This window comes from Dipodomys merriami, unplaced genomic scaffold (genome assembly GCF_024711535.1).
Source record: "Dipodomys merriami isolate MVZ:Mamm:240054 unplaced genomic scaffold, mDipMer1.0.p SCAF_24, whole genome shotgun sequence".
In the NCBI taxonomy this organism is placed as follows: domain Eukaryota; kingdom Metazoa; phylum Chordata; class Mammalia; order Rodentia; family Heteromyidae; genus Dipodomys; species Dipodomys merriami.
In genome coordinates, this window is record NW_027203826.1 from 819,601 (window position 1) to 841,462 (window position 21,862).

Here is a 21,862-nt window from a genome sequence, read left to right on the forward strand (position 1 = left end):
TTCAGTGGACAGGTAGATCAGGAAAATATGATAGCTATATGCATATAATATGTATATATTCATATACATGCATATATATACATACATGCACAGTGGAATTTTATTTATCTATTAGAAAGAATGATAACACATAATTTGCAAAGAAAGAAAAGAAATTTTGGGAAATCATGTTAAGTGAAGTAAAGGAAGAAACTCAAACCCAGGTAAACAAATAAGATATGGTTTCTGTTATATACGAAGTTAGACATAATCTGGATCAATGCAATATACAAACTTTGGGGTGGAATTCAAGTATGCACCTAGGTATGAAGTGAAATATGGTTCTTTCAGAGAAGAATTCAAATAATGTAATTCCTTAAAATAGCTAACTCATATTCCAACAAAATAAATAGTAGGAATCAAGTACTCAGAAGTAGGGCTTGGATCAAGGTGGGGAGAAATAGATAAATGAAGCAATAAAGTGGGGAGAAATGCAGTGATCTAACTTAATGCATATCCTACCAAATGAAGAAATTTGAGAAAAAGATGGGAGTGAGAGTGTTGGGAAAAATTATGAAAGAGGTGACATCGATCAAGATCCATTGTACTCATGTACTCATGTATTGAATGCCAACTTCTGTGTACAAGTAGAAATCAAAATAAAATTAAAAAATCCCAATACTCGGTATACTCATGAAAGTATTTCAGTGATGGCAGTTCTCTGAATAACTAACAAACAATGATGAGTTCAAGAAAATAAGGAGCAGAAAGGGAAATCATGTTTGGCTAGAGAAGAGGTTTAAGAAAAGAAGGGGCAGATTAATGAAAAGAGGAAGGGATGGCAAATACAATCATTATATTAATGATACATATGTAAAAATGGAATAAGGTAACTTGGAGGATGGATAGTGTTGGGAAAGATGGGGTAGATCAATGGAACACTAATCAAGATGTATTGTACTAATAAACAAACTCATTGAATTTAAACCTCCTTGCACAACAACTTTATGATAAATACTAATGAGTAAAATCAAAGACAAGAATTACATTTGTACTCCATTTCTTGTAGCACAATTAATATATAATAAGGTTTAATTTGGACAAAAGTAAAATTAAATTAGCTACATGACAAAATAGGAAACTTGAAATGTCTTGTGGGTAACATTGCTTTTGTAAATACACATGCCTCGTAATATACATTTCAAAAATATCAATATTCTGATTACTTTGATTTTTTGAAAATGAACTGATCTGTGAACTTTGGGACACTATTATCATAATGTCTAATGATACATAATTTAGCTAGAGTTGCTAAGATAATCATTGTTGTTTATCTTATATTGTAAAATATAAGGAACTGTTATTATACCACAACATTATAACACAGATACTGAAGTTTCTCCCATTAAATTGCTCTATGGGAGACTGTTACATATAAGCTGCTACAAGTCCCAAAATCACAAATATAAGTAAAATTATTTAGAAGGAAATGGTAGAAGGACAATTATTATCTTACACAATCAATGTCAGCCATGGTCTTCCTGAGAGTCAATCATAGACAAATGTATTTGTTTCACCAGGCCTCTAGTGCCAAAGAAGAAGTGTTGAAAAGACCCATTATGTCAACCTACTTCTCAAAGTCAGACCACTATGTAGTCAGACCCACCAAGACTCCTATATGGAAGAGACTATCTTTGACCCACATGCTCTTCTTTTTACCAAAGAAACAGTTCCTTTAGTAATTTATGTTTTTTTGAATTTAGATAATGAACATTTTTCACACAAATGAAGTTTGAAATCCCTTTGATCCATTCCCCATGCTTAAAACTAGCAATACAATAAATAAGAGTTGCCACAATTTGGAACTTTTCTGTATCAATGGAAAAACAATCTGAAGAATATAGATTCTAGAAAGAACCAAAGGAATCCAGAGATGCATCTATTTTCCACACAATTGTTCAAGTGGAATGAAGGCCAACATAGTTTCTTTAAAGTAAGAATTAGTCTAATGTCTGCACACCCACATTTAACAAAAATTTGTTGTAAACTTCCTGATTGTATTCTAGGTAGACTTTGTAGACTCTCTTATTATTGACAGACAAAATCTACTTGAGTAAGACACAGGAACGTTGAATAAGACGTACAGATGAAGCACATATTGTGTTAGAACAGGAAACCATGGTAGAAAAGTGAAACTTACTTTTTGTTGGTCATGAGACATGAACTCAGGTCCTCAGTATTGTCCCTTAGCTCTTTGGTTCAAAGCTAGCCCTATACCACTTTAGGACAGAGTACCACTTCTGATTTTTGTTGATTAACTAGAGACAAATCTTTCTTCCCAGAGTAGCATACAACCACAATTCTCAGATCTCAGCCTCATGACTAGCTAGGATTATAGATGTGAGCCACCAGTATACACCACCCCTCAAACTGAAACTTTTGAGTTTCTAGTGAGTTCCATTTTCAATGGAAACCTCAAAAAGTGTGGCCAGGAAAGACATCCTAGAATGGTTCTTGGTACTAAAGAATTGAAATTACAGGAGGAGTTCCAGGAAGATGGCGGAGGAGAAGCTGGAATCTGAACAAGCTCTCGCATAGAAAGCAGTTTTAGAGTTCCAGTGAACAGTCTTAAGCCAGAGAATCACACCAAGTGTGCCATCACAGAACAGAGAGTTAGACAAGAGAGAGGAAGCCAAGGAGACACATCTGAGCGCCTGCCAGCAGCTACCGCTGCGGCGGCAGGGTCACTGCAGCGACCACCACCGCGGGGTCATACCTGAGACACAGAGAGTCCGGGACGAAGGAGCCAGATGCAGCGGACGAGCGGATTCTACTCAACACCAACAAGAACCGACAAGGAACCGACATCTTCATCCTGCAGTTTGCAGACCAGAGATGACCCAGGATCCAAGACTCGGCATGAGTACAAGCCCGACGTCCTCCCTCCTTCTCAGGGAGCAGAGGAGGGAAGGCCACCCCTCCCCCCCCCCAGCACCGATGATCTCCATCTTGGATACCGACAAAGCTCGGAGGAGCTGCTAGCTCCAGCTCAGGCCTTGGAATAAAACGAGTCATTTAGCAGGTCACAAGAACTTAACGGCGAAGTGACCTGCCAGACTCAGCTCCATCCAGGGAAAAGTCACCCAGCTCAGGCGCCAGCCATTGGAGTGGCTTTCCCCACTGGGTAACCACAGCCAGAGGCTGCCCCTCCCTCTAGCAGCCACCACAATCAATTGAAAAACAGAAACCCTGAGAATGGCTCCAGGCTGGGCTCTGTGAGTTTTATCACAAAATAGCCCCAGGGAAAAGCTACTGTTTGTTGAAAGGCCTCAACTCTACCCAGAACCTAGCCTCATCACTGCATCCCCCTCTTTTGTGATTCTCAAAGCTGATCACCCTCCCAGAAAACTAACCTGGGAGGAGGATCTCAAAATCTTGGGTAAAGCAGAGCATTTTTCTGCCTCTTCCAACAAACCGACTTAAGAAACCAATCAAGCCACAGGACCTCAAGCTGACCAGAGACTCCAACAACAGGCTGGCTACAGACAAAAGGGAGATACAGGATTCTTCCCACCCCTCCCCCCCAAAAAAAAACAAAGGACTTTTTTTTTCTTTTTTCTTTTTTCTTTTTTTTTTCTTCTTCTTCTTTTCTTTTTTTTGTTTGATTTTTGTTTTTTGTTACCTTATATATATAAAAAAAACTTTTTCTCTTCTAAAACTTTTATTAATATTTAATTTTTGCCTCTTCTAAAAAAATAATTGTTTTCCAGTAACTTTTTTTTTCTCCTCTTATAATTTTTATTTTAGGAATATGTGAATGAGCGTTTTCCTTTCTTTTCTTGTCTTCTTTCTCTTTTTCTTTCTTTCTTAATCATCTTTTTGTTTTTTGTCTAGCTCTACTGAACTTCTGATCTTTTCTTCTCCCTTTCCCATCCTTAAAGTTTTTCACATCTCCTCTATGTCCCTCCCTTTCTCTCAACATATTCACATTCCTCTCTAAATAGATGGTCTTTTAATCTCTATAATAACATTAATCTTTACGTTTCTATTTTTTTCTGTTCTCTTTACATTCCCCTTTCCCTCTCTTCTTTTTTTCTCTCTCTCTACTTGCATCCTACCCAACCCATTTCCTGCATTGTGATTAGGACATAGTTAACTCTCCCTGTGCCTCCCCACACCAATCTATTCCTATTTTTTACCCACATCTCTCCCTAATCCTAATAATTTCTGGTTTTCCAAATTCTTTTCTGCAGTTCAAAGTCCGTTAACATATAGTTGTTTGATGTTGAATAGATGTATCTGTTGAACTAGATTGTATCTGTAGACTATTGACTGTACAAATGCAAACTTTGGTTGATGGTTGCCTTAAGATAGTGTTCTAGCACAAAACTGGTGCAATCTTCATCTCAAATGGGCCGAGTAAGCCGGAAAAACACAAGAAAAATGGCAAATTCGGGTATCTCAATTCCCAATCCTGATAATCAGGGATTAGAACAGATAAAGAATAATCCAGAGGAGAGTTCCCAAATAGCTCTACAAACACTAATAGCAAACATGATAAATGAGAAGTTTGACAATGTACAAAGGACTCTGTATGAGCGTGTTAGGGAGAGAGAGGAGGCATCCCAGAAGTTTATACAGGAATATCATAAGCGTGAGGAAGCTACTCAAAAACATACAGGATTTGCATGAACAACTTGAGAATACTCAAAGAGAAAGGGAGGAATGGCGTGAGCAGGCTAAGAACACTCAAAGAGAACTGCAGGAATCCCACAAACGGGAAGAAAGAGAACTGCAGGAATCCCACAGAAGGGAGGAAGCTAATCAAAGAATAATTCAGGAATTGAGAGACCAGGTAGAGAATACACAAAGATCACTAAAGGCATTCATGGAATCCATTAACAAAGAGCTGAAGGAAGTCAGGGAGACCACAAAGGGAATGCTGAATGGAACCCAACAGAAGGAATGGGAGTCCAAAGAAACCATAACCAATCAACTAAGTGATTTGAGAACAAACACTGAACACCAAATTAAGGAAGTAAAGAAATTCATACAAGACCTAAAACAGAGCTTCAACAAAGAACTTGAAGCCATCAAAGCTGACCAATTAGAAGGAAAAGAGATAAAAAACAAAGTAGAGAGTCTTGACAGCAGGTTAGACCATGCAGAAGATCGAATCTCAGGGATTGAAGACAGCCTAGATATTATAGAGAAAGAACATACAACCATCCAAGACAAGTCCAAGAAATATGATAGGTCTATCCAACACCTGGAAGACACCATCAGAAGGCCCAATCTAAGGATAATGGGTGTAGAGGAGCACCTAGAAACAGAAGTTAATGGTCTAGGAAATTTGTTTAACAGGATCCTAGCAGAGAACTTCCCAAACATACAAAAAGATAGGCCTATTCAGATACAAGAAGCTTTTAGAACCCCAAATAGACCAGACCAGAATAGGACATCCCACCGTCACATTATAATCCACACAGGATCAACTCAGACCAAGGAAAAGATCCTTAAAGCTGTCAAGGAGAAAAGGGTAATCACCTATAAAGGGAAACCAATTAGAATCACCTCAGATTTCTCAGCAGAGACAATCAAAGCAAGAAGAGCCTGGAATGACGTATGCCATGCCCTAAAAACAAACAACTATCAACCAAGAATACTGTACCCAGCTAAACTCTCCTTCAAAACTGAAGGCCAAATAAAAACCTTCCATAGCAAAGAAAAATTGAAACAATACATCTCCACCAAACCAGCCCTACAAAAGATTCTTAAAGATGTCCTACACATAGAAAACCAACAAGAACGCAACAAAGGCCAAGAAACTGCACCCAAACTGAGAATCCAAGAACCTTAGGAAGAACCCAGTTTTCACAGCCCCCAAGAAGGTGGATAACACGACAGGAACTCCCAAATACCTCTCAGTCCTATCTCTTAACGTTAACAGACTGAACTCTCCAATTAAGGGACATAGACTGTCTAGTTGGATTAAAAAACAAGACCCTTCTATCTGCTGCCTGCAGGAGTCACATCTTGCCCGTAAAAAATAAACACGTTTTCAATGTTAAAGGCTGGAACACAATCTACCAAGCAAACGGCCCTCATAAACAGGCGGGAGTTGCAATCCTAATATCAGATAAAATAGACTTCAAATTAAAATTCGTGAGAAGAGATAAAGAAGGTCGCTACATACTAATTAAAGGATCTCTCCTTCAGGAGGATATTACAATTCTAAATATCTATTCGCCAAACAATGGAGCACCCAAATTTATCAAAGAAACACTACTTTCCCTCAAATCCCATATAGATCCAAAGACATTAATTGTTGGGGATTTTAACACACCACTCTCCCCACTAGATAGATCAACTCGGCAAAAACTCAACAGAGAAACCGCAGATCTAAACAGCTGCATAGATCAACTAGACTTAACAGACATTTATCGAACATTTCACCCAGCAGCATCAGAATACACGTTCTTCTCAGCAGCACATGGAACATTTTCTAACATAGACCACATTTTAGGCCACAAAGCAAACTTGTCTAAATTCAGAAACATTGAAGTTATACCTTGCATTCTCTCTGACCACAAGGGAATAAAATTAGAACTCAACACCAAAAGCCACCAAAGAAAGTCCGGTATCACATGGAGGCTGAACAACACACTGCTGAATCATGAGTGGGTCATGGAAGAGATTAGAAAGGAAATTCAAATGTTCATGCTATTCAACAAAAATGAACACACAAATTACCAGCTCCTCTGGGACACAGCAAAGGCAGTACTCAGAGGCAAGTTTATAGCTCTGAGCTCCTACATCAACAAATTGGAGAGATCGGAAACTAACAATTTAATGACACATCTAAACCTCCTTGAAAAAGAGCAGCAAGATAAACCCCAATCCAGTAGATGGAAAGAAATAATCAAAATTAAATCAGAATTAAATGAATTAGAATCCAAAAAAACTATAGAAAGAAACAACAAAACAAAGAGTTGGTTCTTCGAAAAATTTAACAAAATTGACAGACCCTTAGCAAACCTTATCAGAAAAAGGAGAGAACACACCCAAATTAATAAACTCAGAGATGAGAATGGAAACATCACCACGGAAACAACCAAGATTCAGAACATTATAAGGGAATACTTCTCAAAACTTTATGCTAATAACTTGACAGAAATGGATCTTTTCCTAGCAAATATTGACATGCCAAAACTAAACCTAGATGAGTTAAACCAGCTTAACAGGCCCATATCAAGCATTGAAATAGAAACAGCAATAAGAGACCTCCCAGCTAAGAAAAGTCCAGGACCAGATGGTTTTACAGCAGAATTTTACAAGGCCTTCAAAGCAGAGCTCACACCAATACTCCTTCAACTCTTCAATTAAATTGAAAGAGAAAGCTCACTACCGAACACATTCTATGAAGCCATCATAACCCTCATCCCAAAACCAGGCAGGGACTCATCAAACAAAGAACTATAGACCCATTTCTTTGATGAACATTGATGCAAAACTTCTCAACAAAATTTTGGCCAATCGACTTCAACAATTCATCCAAAAAATCATACACCATGATCAAACAGGATTCATTTCAGGGATGCAAAGCTTGTTCAATTTACGCAAATCAGTTAATATTATTCATCACATCAACAGGAGCAAGAATAAGAACCACATGGTAATCTCAATAGATGCAGTAAAAGCATTTGACAAGATCCAACACCCCTTTATGATGAAGGTTTTGGAAAAATTAGGGATCCATGGAACATTCCTCAATACAATAAAGGCTGTATATGACAAACCTACAGCCAGCATTATACTCAATGGTGAAAAACTAAAGCCATTTCCTCTTAACTCAGGAACAAGACAAGGATGCCCACTCTCTCCACTTCTCTTCAATCTAGTATTAGAATGTCTAGCTACAGCAATAAGACAAGATGCAGACATAAAGGGGATCCAAATAGGGAAAGAAGAAATAAAACTCTCCCTCTTTGCAGATGACATGATCTTGTATTTAAAGAATCCCATAGACTCCACTCCCAAACTACTCAAGCTGATTCAAAACTTTGGCAAAAAACCACCCAACAACAAATCCTCAAAGAAACAACTGCCCAATAAATAACTGGGCGAAAGACTTAAAGAGAAGCTTCTCTGAAGAAGAAAGAAGGATGGCCAATAGACACATGAAGAAATGTTCAACATCCCTAGCCATAAAAGAAATGCAAATCAAAACAACATTGACATATCACCTCACTCCAGTTAGAACAGCAAAAATCAAGAACTCTAACAACAACAGATGCTGGAGAGGATGTGGACAGAAAGGAACCTTACTTCATTGTTGGTGGGAATGTAAACTTGTTCAACCACTTTGGAAAGCAGTATGGAGGTTCCTCAAAAGACTTCACATAGATCTCCCCTATGATCCAGCAATCCCACTTTTGGGCATTTACCCAAATGTATACAAACAAGACCACACTAAAGCTACCAGCACAACTATGTTTATTGCAGCATTACTTACCATAGCTAAGATATGGAACCAACCCAGATGCCCCTCAGTAGGTGAATGGATCAAGAAAATGTGGTATATATACACAATGGAATTCTATGCCTCCATCAGAAAGAATGACATTTCCCCATTTGTTAGGAAATGGAAAGGTTTGGAAAAAATTATATTAAGTGAAGTAAGCCAGGCCCAAAGAAGCATACGTCCCATGGTTTCCCTTATTTGCAATATCTAGTATAGGTATGAGTCAAGCGGAAAAGGTCAGATAATGTGATGTTAGGAAAAGGAACCCTTAAATATGTATTTTAATGTTTTCGTTTCTTTCATGCATGTGTTTCTAACGCATTTATAAGATTATTTCTTTGTTGCTTTGTATGTCCCTCCCCCACAGTGTAACCCCCGCTTTCACTATATTTGATGTCAGTGTAACATGTGGAGGAGATGGGGACAAACAAGTCGTTTAAGGATTCAGGTGGACCTGTTGCAACAATGAGAAGTACAAAATGTCATGTCAATACCAGCTTTACAATGTCGGTGTGGGGGGGGGGGAGGGGGGTATAACTGGGTGGGGGGAGGGGGGTATAATTGGGTGGGGGGAGGGTGGAGGCGGGGAAGGGAGGTGAAGGGTAAACAAAGGAGGAGGCTGCAATGCTTGGTAAGAAATGTATGCATTATCCTGCCCATGTAATTGTAGCCCCTCTGTACAGTATGTTCTCAAATAAAATAAAATAAAATTAAAAAAAAAACAATATATGCAAAAAAAAAAAAAACTTTGGCAAAGTAGCAGGTTATAAAATTAACCCTCCAAAATCAATGGCTTTTCTGTATGCCAACAATGAGAAAAGTGTGGCTGAAATTAGGAAAGCAACTCCATTTGTAATAGCCCCACAAAAAATAAAATACCTAGGAATTAACTTAACTAAAGACGTGAAGGACCTCTATGATGAAAACTTTAAAATCTTGAAAAAGGAAATCAACACAGAACTTAAAAAATGGCAAAACCTCCCATGCTCCTGGATTGGCAAGATTAACATCGTGAAAATGGCAATACTTCCCAAGGCTATCTACAAATTCAACGCGATACCTATCAAAATTCCACCCTCATTCTTCAAGGAAATAGAAGAGGCAATCCAAAAATTCATATGGAACAATAAAAGACCCCGAATAGCAAAAACACTCCTCAACGGAAAGAACACTGCTGGAGGAATATCAATACCAAATTTCAAACTCTAAAATAAAGCCATAGTAATCAAAACAGCTTGGTATTGGCATAAGAACAGACCTCAGGACCAATGGAATAGAACTGAAAACCCAGAAATGAACCTACAGACCTATAGCCATCTAATCTTCGATAAGGAAGCTGAAACAATAGAATGGAAGAAAGACAGCCTCTTCAGTAAATGGTGCTGGCAAAATTGGTTAACTACATGTAGAAAACTAAAGCTAGATCCTTATATATCACCCTGCACCAGAATCAATTCCAAATGGATCAAAGACCTTGAACTCAAAGCAGACACTCTGAAAACATTACAGGATGGAATAGGAGAAACCCTAGGTCTCCTTGGCACAGGCCAAAATTTTCTGAATAGAGACCCGGAAACACAACAAATCAAAGAAAGGTTGGACAAATGGGATTGCATAAGGTTGCAGAGCTTCTGCAGGGCAAATGACATAGCTAGCAAGATCAATAGAAAGCCCACCGATTGGGAGAAGATCTTTACTAGCCATACAACGGACAAGGGTCTCATATCTAAAATATACTTGGAACTCAAAAAATTAAACCACCCAACAACAAATCCTCAAAGAAACAACTGCCCAGTAAATAAGTGGGCGAAAGACTTAAAGAGAAGCTTCTCTGAAGAAGAAAGAAGGATGGCCAATAGACACATTAAGAAATGTTCAACATCCCTAGCCATAAAAGAAATGCAAATCAAAACAACATTGAGATATCACCTCACTGCAGTTAGAACAGCAAAAATCAAGAACTCTAACAACAACAGATGCTGGAGGGGATGTGGACAGAAAGGAACCTTACTTCATTGTTGGTGGGAATGTAAACTTGTTCAACCACTTTGGAAAGCAGTATGGAGGTTCCTCAAAAGACTTCACATAGATCTCCCCTATGATCCAGCAATCCCACTTTTGGGCATTTACCCAATGTTTACAAACAAGACCACACTAAAGCTACCAGCACAACTATGTTTATTGCAGCATTATTTACCATAGCTAAGATATGGAACCAACCCAGATGCCCCTCAGTAAATGAATGGATCAAGAAAATGTGGTATATATACACAATGGAATTCTATGCCTCCATCAGAAAGAATGACATTTCCCCATTTGTTAGGAAATGGAAAGGTTTGGAAAAAAATTACATTAAGTGAAGTAAGCCAGGCCCAAAGAAACATAGGTCCCATGGTTTCCCTTATTTGCAATATCTAGTATAGGTATGAGTCAAGCGGAAAAGGTCAGATAATGTGATGTTAGGAAAAGGAACCCTTAAATATGTATTTTAATGTTTTCGTTTCTTTCTTGCATGTGTTTCTAACGCATTTATAAGATTATTTCTTTGGGGGGGAGGGGGGTATGATTGGGTGGGGGGGAGGAGGGAGGCTGTGAAGGGAGGTGAAGGGTAAACAAAGGAGGAGGCTGCAATGCTTGGTAAGAAATGTATGCATTATCCTGCCAATGTAATTGTAACCCCTCTGTACAGTATGTTCTCAAATAAAATTAAATTAAATTTAAAAAAAAATTATTTCTTTGTTGCTTTGTATGTCCCTCCCCCACAGTGTAACCCCCGCTTTCACTATATTTGATGTCAGTATAACATGTGGAGGAGATGGGGACAAACAAGTCGTTTAAGGATTCAGGTGGACCTGTTGCAACAATGAGAAGTACAAAATGTCATGTCAAAACCAGCTTTACAATGTCGGTGGGGGGGGAGGGGGGTATGATTGGGTGGGAGGGAGGGGGGAGGCTGGGAAGGGAGGTGAAGGGTAAACGAAGGAGGAGGCTGCAATGCTTGGTAAGAAATGTATGCATTATCGTGCCCATGTAATTGTAACCCCTCTGTACCGTATGTTCTCAAATAAAATAAAATAAAATAAAAAGAATGAAAAAAAAAAAGAATTGAAACTACAAAATGAGCAATCAGGAAGTTGTCTGTTAGTAAAGATGCAAATATAAAAGAGTGCTGTTGATTTCAGTTCTTTTTTTTTTTTCAATATCACTGATCTTCAGTACAAATCTGAGCTTGTTGTCACCTCTTGGCAGGAGCAGAGCCTGGGCCTATTCTACCACAAATGCAAGAGTCTAGCAAAAGAACAGGCTATGGTATTTCTGCCTAGGACTCAAGACAAGTAGTTGAGTGCAGGAAAGAAGCAATATATTTGGCATGGGAGAGACAACAGCTTAGAGAGAAAACTGGTCGTCACAACATTTAACCCCTTCTCCTTCAAGGAAACTGACCTCCCACAAAGTGTCAGTGACCTAATTCACCTAGTGCATTTTCTGATATGAAGGAAGGTGTCATGTCTCATTAAACAACTCAAAGAAAGGGAAATTCATTTGTGTGCCCCTTAGGCCCAGTCTCAGTTAATCTCCATCTTAGACTTTGTCCAGTTTCTATTGCTACCAGAAGGTCCCTGATGAGGAGGAATGTCTGATCTCCTGGCTTCTGACTGGCCCTGTGGGAACTGAGACCACTTTCAGTTTCGAATCTCTTCTTTCTGTCAAGGCTGTGGCTGCTGGTGGGAAAGCTCATTTTATGAATTGTGCCCTAGTAAAAGTCAAGGAATGACAGATTCTGCCTGAGCGAGGCAGTTTTTCCATTTCCAAAGAGGTCAATTATTATCTGATTCTGAAGCCCAGGTGGAGGTCCTTCACTAGATCCTCTAAGCTGGAGTGGAAGTTAGCACAGACTCCAGGCCATCCTAACATTTCTCCAGCTCTTTCTCATGAACCAAAAGATCACAGGATTTGAGTTCAGAAACAAGGAAAAATGAGAGTAGCAGAAGAATCATGGGCAGGGGGAGGAATTAGAAACTGAGTGAAAATTAGGTCAGAAAATCTCCTAGAATCACTCACATCATAAGATTAGGAAATAAAAGTAATATATTACTGCCTAAATTAGTAACTCTACTGCTCTGACTACAAGTGTTCTGTCAAAAGGTAGGTGTCCTAGCTCTACGTTGATGAGGAAAAGAGAGCACATTCTTTCCTCACAAAGTTCTATTGAGTATTTTCATCCATAGCACAGGTTGGTCTTACTCTCTACTTCTCTGTTACTTTTCTTTGCTGGATTCTATCAATGATATTTGAAAATGTTAACATCTTCAGATGTAATTACATTTTATTTTAATCCATTTGTTATGAAATAAAACAAATTATGAGGAAAATCAGTCTATGGTACATTTTCTTCCATGGCCTATTTATTTGATGTTATGAAGTATTATTTTTATAGTTTCATTTTTAAAACTTGAGCAAAATGTTTTGTTAAATTAACACTAATTAGGGGGGACCAAGATGGAGACGGGGCAGTAGGGAAATGCCACAGCTCTCCCCAACCAAAAAGAGAGTTCGAGTTCCAACGCTTAATCTCCCCAAGAGACCGACAACAACAAAAAGACAAACACTCAGAGAAAAACAGGAGGTGGAAAATAACAAAAAAGAAAGAGGAAAAGAAGAATTTCAGAACAGAGAAGAGCAAAGACCCCTCCCCCAACCTTCACTGGCCACAAGGCAGCGCACCAAGCCGCGGCCGGCCAGCCAGCCCAGCGGGGGCTGCCGGAGTCCCAGAGACACAGGGGGCCGCTTGCAGATCACCCGCGCAGAAGCCGCCTGAGGTACTAGTTTGAAGACTTGCTGATGGTCACTAACAGAGAAACCTACAAGCCGGGAGTCTCCACGAAGATCACACCCCCACCTCTCACTCTCCATCTGAGCAGAGAGGCTCCATACCACCAAAGCTGCCCAGCACTGGCAGGGCGTCAAGCCACTGCCAGCCAGCCTGGCAGGGGCTGCCAGGGTCCCAGAGAAACAGGGGGCAATCTGCAGATCACCTGCGCAGAAGCTGCCTAAGGTACTAGTGTTAGACCCACCGATTGCGATGACCCGGTGGGGGCTGCCGGAGTCCCAGAGACACAGGGGGCTGCCTGCAGATCACTCGTGCAGAAGCCACCTGAGGTACTGGTGTCAGACCCGCCGATTGCGATAAACAGAGAAACCCCTGAGCCTGGAACTTGGCCCCACGACGGGAGCCCCCAGAGCTACACGGGACCCCACAGAACACCAAACCAAAAGACCTACAAGGAACTGATGCTGATCCGGAGAGTGCAAACCCCAGTGCTCAGAACCTGTATGGAGGCCCAGCCCCACCCCTCGCCTGCGGCATGGACACTGTGGACCTGACAGCTTCGACAGAGGCAGAGACAGAAGAGAATCACACAGAGCCACCACCACCCAGCCAAGCCCACAACCACCCCAACTGAACTCGGATTGCAACAGCAACTGATGACCTACACCACACAGAAACAACTAGCTCCAGGGTGATTACCTCACAGGGGACAGTGTATACAAGGGAGACCAGACCTGGAGGGAATCCCCAGACCCTGACCCAGACTCCCTACACCAACACCCGGACCACAGAACCCACTAATACTACTGGGAACTGTTCCAGACCTCCACCAGCCCATGGAGCACACTCCGCTGGCCAGGCTAGAGCAAGAGCACCCCTGGAAGGGAGCTTAAATGCCCAAGCCAGGAACAGTGCCCCTGGGTCAAGACAATCAACAGTAGAAGAAATTTGAACTGTGTCCCCCAGGCTGCATAACCTAGGTGGTATACACAGCAGCAGAGGCCCAACCAGTGTGCCCGAGGTGGGGGGATGGAACCAGGCCTGGGGATCCGGCGCCTGAACAACACAACCAACTTCTCACAACTGAAGTCAAAAGCTGAGCATACACCTCAGCAGAGGGGAGAAAAACAGGGAACTGCACCCTCTGGGAAGCATGCCTGTGAAAACAAAAGACCTGGAGGCCCAGGACAAGAGAAGCCCAAACCCCACCAAAACCCGACCCATATACTCTAGGCTGGGAATTGGGCAACACAGGCCACCAGAACCTGATAGTAGGCAGGAGCTCAGGCTGGTAAGGCAGCTCAGCAGTAGAGTGATAGTCTTGGGTGCACGAGGACCTGGATCTGATTCCTCCACATCACATAAGCAGAAAGCGTCAGAAGTAGTGCTGTGGCTCAAATGGTAGGGTGCCAGCCTTGAGCTGAAGAGCTGAGGGACAGCACACAAACCCAGAGTTCAAGCCCACAACCAGCAAAAAAATAAATAAATAAAAATAAAAACAAAAACATCAGGAGCCCATAGCAGACTCCAGCATCTGGGAGAGTGGATCCAGAGCATCCGAACTTGCCAAGAGCACCCATAGGAGCAAACAGTAGCAGTCTAGGCTGCTTAACCTGCCAAAGTCGGGAATTGCCAGTGATCTACAGCAGAGAAACGAGAATCCTATGTAGGTCAGACCAGCAGCTGGAGGTAGGCCCCCAACAGAACCCAGATCAGGCACAGACTCTCTCTACCAATAAGGAATCAGCAACCAGGCAAAGACAGACACACCAAAACAAAATTGCAGATTAGTCTCCAATAATCCCCAAACCCCCATGCGAAAATCACAGAGAAAAATTACAAGGTTTATCAACACCCAGCATAGCAAGTTATCCTCAATAAACAGCAGCCACGCAGGGGAGAGCCCCAGTGGGAGCAAAGCAGGAATGGAAGACAAAAGCTACATCCAAGGGTTGCTGGAGGCAATGACTCAAGAAATAAAGCGAGAAATTGATCAGAAATTGAAAGAGCACAACGATGAACTATCAAAAGAGATACAGGGTATCAAACAAGAGTTGGATGCAAAAATAGAAGCTGCACAAACCTCAGTAAGAAGTGAGATAAACGCCAAATTAGAGGTAATGCATACCTCATTGAGAGGTGAGATCAGTACTCTGAGAACCAACATTGAATCCATAAAGGGATCCATTTCCTCAATGCAAACCACAATAGAAGCCACTGTCAACAGAGTGAAGGAAATGGAAGGTAGAGTGTCAGATACAGAAGACAGAATACACCAACTGGACCAAAAAGTGACAGATATGGAAAAATCACTCAAATTAAACCAAAGGGAAATTCAAGAGCAAGCAAGGAACTTAAGTAAATACAAGGGGATCGATATAATCCCCTGTATCCTATCTGACCACAGTGGAATCAAGCTAGTTCTCCATAACAAAGCATACCGCAAAAATTACTCAAATACATGGAAACTGAACAGCACACTTCTAAGCAATGCCTGGGTAATGGAAGATATTAAAGAAGAATTTAAAAATTCCTACAACTCAATGATAATGAAAACTCCTTGCAAAGAAACTTGTGGGACACAGCAAAAGCAGTCCTGAGGGGCAAATTTATTGCCCTCTTTGCTTACATCAAGAAAATGGAAACAGACCAAGTAAATAATCTCATGCAATTAAAACAGCTAGAAAAACAAGAAAAAAATGGAACCTAAAGTTACTAGACGAAGCCAGATAACCAAATTAAGAGCAGAGATTAACCAACTAGAAAATCGGAAAATTATAACCAAAATTAACCAAACAAAAAGCTGGTTCTTTGAAAAAATAAACAAAATTGATGGCCCGTTGGCTAGATTAATTAAAAAAAGAAGAGAGGAAATCCATATTAACAGGATTGTGGATGCCACGGGAAAAATCACTACATGTACCCAAGATATCCAAACAATCCTAAGGGACTACTTTCAAAAGTTTTACTCTCTAAAGGAAGAAAATCTGGCAGAAATGGATGTATTTTTAGAGAAATACAAGTTGCCCAAACTGAGCAAAGAAGTAAATCAATTAAATAAGCCAATATCCTACAACAAGATACAGGAAGCTATCAAAAATCTTCCAACAAAAAAAAAGCCCAGGACCAGATGGATTCACATCAGAATTCTATAAGACCGGTAAAGAAAAACTAATAGCCATACTAATAGCCATAAGGCAAGAAAAAGACTTTAAAGGGATCCAGATAGGGAAAGAAGAAGTTAAACTATCCCTTTTGGCAGACGACATGATACTGTACCTTCACGATCCCAAAAACTCCATCCCCAAACTCTTAGAAATCATAAATCACTTCGGCAAAGTAACAGGATACAAAATAAACCCACAAAAATCAATTGCCTTCCTGTACACTGACAATGTACAAGAAGAGAGGGAAATAAAGGGAGCAACCCCATTCACAATAACCTCCCAAAAAATAAAATATTTAGGAATTAACCTAACCAAAGATGTAAAAGAACTATTTAATGAAAAGTAAAAAAAAGTTAAAGAAAGAAATTGCAGAAGACACTAGGAAATAGAAAGACCTCCCATGCTCTTGGATAGGCAGACTTAATATAGTGAAGATGGTAATACGTAATACTGCCAAAATTAATAAACAATTCAATGCAATTCCTATTAAATGCAATTCCTATTAAAATCCCAATGACGTACATCACTGAAATCCAGAAAACAGTCCAAAAATTCCTATGGATCAACAAAACACCTAGCATAGCCAAAACAATTCTAGGAAATAAAGACAACATGGGAGGGATATCCATGCCGAACTTCAAACTCTACTACAGAGCCATAATAACGAAGACAGCATGGTACTGGCACAAAAAGAGACCCGAAGACCAATGGAATAAAATAGAAGATCCAGAAATAAATCCACAGGCCTACAGCCAGCTAATATTTGACAAAGGAGCCAAAGACATACAATGGAAGAAACACAGCCTCTTCAACCACTGGTGCTGGGAAAACTGGGCGGCCACATGCAGAAGACTAAAAGTGGACCCCAGCCTATCACCATGCACCAACATCAACTCAAAATGGATTAAAGACCTTAACATTAAACCTGAATCTCTGAAACTACTGCAGGACAGAGTAGGAGAGACACTTGAACTAATAGGCACAGGAAGGAACTTCCTGAACAGAGTCCCAGGGTCACAACAAATTGGAGAGAGACTCGACAAATGGGACTACCTTAAAATAAAAAGCTTCTGCACAGCTAAAGCTATAGCAACCAAGCTAGAAAGACAACCAACTAATTGGGAAAAAATATTTACCAGCAATATATCAGACAAGGGGTTACTATCCAGTATATACAGGGAACTCAAGAAACTAATCCCTCCCAAACCTAACAAACCTATTACTAAATGGGAAAGGGAACTAAAGAGAGACTTCTCAGATGGAGAGATAAAAAGGGCAAAGAAACACATGAGGAAATGTTCATCATCCCTGGTGGTGAAGGAAATGCAAATAAAGACAACTCTGAGGTAACACCTTACCCCAGTCAGAATGTCCCACATCCACAAATCAGCCAATGACAAATGCTGAAGGGGATGTGGAGAAAGAGGAACCCTATTATACTGCTGGTGGGAATGTACACTTATACAACCACTTTGGAAAGCAGTCTGGAGGGTCCTCAGAAGGCTAAAGATTGACCTCCCTTGTGACCCAGTCATATCACTTCTAGGCATCTACCCTGAACAACAGGAACCAATATACAAGGACACATGCACCTCCATGTATATTGCAGCACTCTTCACAATAGCTAGGATATGGAAACAACACAGATGCCCCACCACAGATGAATGGATCCAAAAATTGTGGTATCTATACACAATGGAATATTATGAAGCCATTAGAAATGACAAAATAATGGCATTTGCAGGAAAATGGACGGCGGTAGAAGAAATCATGTTGAGCAAGGTAAGCCAAGAGCAAAGAGACAAACGGTACATGGTCTCCCTGATAAGTGGATGTTAAATCCAAAATGTTAGGTGATACGACAAAATTAACAGGACTTAAGAAACAAAGAACTTCCACTCATCTGGTCGAACCACTACTAAATATCCCCATGCTGCTGATCACATGTATGGTGTATATGTGTACACCGTTATATGTTATAGACCCTGATAGACAATTTGCTCCAGGAAAGTTAGAATGAACTTGGGACTTTAAATGAACATCATTAGTCCACAATACTGTGAAATTTGGGAAATTATGTAATCACTTAATCACAATTTAAAAAAAAAGAACCTCGGGGAAGGTAGGGAGGGAAGGGATAGTAGGGGGAAAACAATGGAGGGCGTAACAATGCTCAATAGGAAGTGTACTCATTACCTTACTCATGTAACTGTAACCCTCTGTATAGTATATTTACAATAAAAAAAATTTTAAATTAACACTAATTAGTTGCACATTTTTTTGTATTTTTCCTTGTCTGTATATGTGAAAATATATCTTGATCAGCACTCCATATGTTTTCTTCATCTTCTTTCTTCCCTTCCCACACAAACACAGACTCATTGTGCATATCCAAACAATCACATCAACAATTTTGGCCATATTCTCTCTCCTTCACAGTTCTGATCCTCCTGTGAATTCCTGCTATTACATATACAAATGACAGATCCTGTTTTGTCTTCTCATAAACATTTTAAGTATATTTTGTGTTTTGGAATAAGTTTCATCAGTGTATACCAAATATGCATATATGTCAGTCAAATTGACCATGCAGATGAATCTGTTTTCTAACCTTCATCCATCTTCTATCATTCAACAGCTTTTGATTAATCTTACTTTATACCTTCTTCATTCAGCTTTTCTAGATAATTTGTTATTAAGCTTTTAGCATTATCTTTTCCCCCAATTGTTGCCTTCTTAAAATTGCTCCAGATTATACATTATATATGATGGTCCTATATGTGTTCACTGATATATTTAAATTTTGGTCTAACGTTCACATATTATCAGATATCTTTAACCTGTTGTAACTGCTCTGAAAATCAATATGGATGTTCCTCACAAAAGCAAAAACATAATGCCAGTGAAATTAGTATTAGGTATATATCCAAAAATACTTTGCAATGAAACAGTAGAAGCATTAACTTCTCTTCTATCCCAGAATATGATTATAGCTATGAATACCACATTTTCTTTATTCTCTCTTACTGGTGCACCTAGGTTGATTGCAGATCTTAGATGTTATGAATACTGCTGCCATGAACATGGATGTTCATGTTACTGTAAAGATCATTATAATATGTGGGGGGTTTTGGTATTGTGTAAACTTCCATTCTGAGCTCTATATGGGTTGCACTAGTTTACAATGTCACACAACTAAATACAGTTCCTGAATTATTTCAACCTCTCCAGCATTTGTGTTTATTTGAGTTGTTATAACTATTCCAATGTGTAAGATAAGATCTCAGTGACTTTTTGATATGTATTTCCTATGTGGATAAGAATTTCAGATATTTCATTTGTTTATTAAATATATACACTTGTACTTCATTCCTGACCAGTGTCTTTTTTTGGTATTTGATCATATTTTAAGTTTTGTAATTTGTGATTTTTTTCCATTACAACTATTAACATTACTAAAAAAAATTTTATTACAGTGGTGCACAATTTACTAAAAATCAAGTGATTGTACATTTTTTGGGGGGGTCCGGTCGTGGGGCCTGAACTCTGGCCTGGGCGTTGTCCCTCAGCTCTTCAGCTCAAGGCTAGCACTCTACCACTTGAGCCACAGCTTACATGGTGCTGAGGAATCTAACCCAGGGCCTCGAGCATGCAAGACAAGCGCTCTACCACTGAGCCACCTTCCTAGCCCCTGATTGTACATTTATAACACTGATTTTTTAGTTTGTTTTTACACCCAGGCAATTATTTCAATAAAGATGTTGAACTTCTTTCACTAGAAAAGTAGATTGAAAGGATAGTATCTCATATTAACATTAAGATAATCTCAAAATTAACAGTCACAGCCTGGGTCCCAACAGTTGGGCTAAGTAAAACACATTAACACAGCACTAATTGCATTTAAAGAAATCCTAAAGGGCTTCATAAAAGATTTTATTTTTTTCAAAAGTGCTTACATAATTTCCCAAATTTCACAGTATTGTGGGATAGTAATGCTCAGTTAAAGTCACAAACACATTCTAACTTTCCTGGAGCAAATTGTCTATCATGGTCTATAACATTTATGAGTTCTATGAGCTTTGCAATAGTTATTTCTTCCACATCGGGTGATATGTACATTTCTTTTGTTTTGCATAGCATCAGCTGTTCCCTCTTTTCCACTTGTTCCCTCCCTCCCATCACTGCCATTGAGTTGCTTAGTTCATTTTGGTCAATGTCCAGTGCAGCTGATGGGTCCCGCTGTTATATGTTTTTCCCTGATTCCCTCTAGTTCTGTGTTATCCTCATGGTTCCCCTCTGGTGTACACATATATACCATACATGTGATCAACACCATGGGGTTAGTAGTGATTCGACCAGATAAGTGGAAGTCCTTTGTTTCTTAAGTCCTCCGAATTTTGTCATATCACCTAACATTTTGGATTTAACATCCACTTATCAGGGAGACCATGTGCCGTTTGTCTCTTTGCTTTTGGCTTACCTTGCTCAACATAATTTCTTCTACCTCCATCAATTTCACTGCAAATGCCATTATTTTGTCGTTTCTAATGGCTGCATAATATTCCATTGTGTATAGATACCACAATTTTTGGATCCATTCATCTGTGGTGGGACATCTGGGTTGTTTCCTTATCCTGGCTATTCTGAACAGTGCTGCAATAAACATGGAGGTGCATGTGTCCTTGTATACTGGTTACTGTTGTTCAGGATAGATGTCTAGAAATGATATGACTGGGTCACAAGGGAGGTCAATCTTTAGCCTTCTGAGGACCCTCCAGACTGCTTTCCAAAGTGGTTGTATAAGTGTACATTCCCACCAGCAGTATAATAGGGTTCCTCTTTCTCCGCATCCCCTCAGCATTTGTCGTTGGCTGACAAGGATGTGGGACTGGGGTAAGGTGTTACCTCAGAGTTGTCTTTATTTGCATTTCCTTCACCACCAGGGATGATGAACATTTCCTCATGTGTTTCTTTGCCCTTTTTATCTCTCCATCTGAGAAGTCTCTCTTTAGTTCCCTTTCCCATTTAGTAATAGGTTTGTTAGGTTTGGGAGGGATTAGTTTCTTGAGTTCCCTGTATATACTGGATAGTAACCCCTTGTCTGATATATTGCTGGTAAATATTTTTTCCCAATTAGTTGGTTGTCTTTCTAGCTTGGTTGCTATAGCTTTAGCTGTGCAGAAGCTTTTTATTTTAAGGTAGTCCCATTTGTCGAGTCTCTCTCCAATTTGTTGTGACCCTGGGACTCTGTTCAGGAAGTTCCTTCCTGTGCCTATTAGTTCAAGTGTCTCTCCTACTCTGTCCTGCAGTAGTTTCAGAGATTCAGGTTTAATGTTAAGGTCTTTAATCCATTTTGAGTTG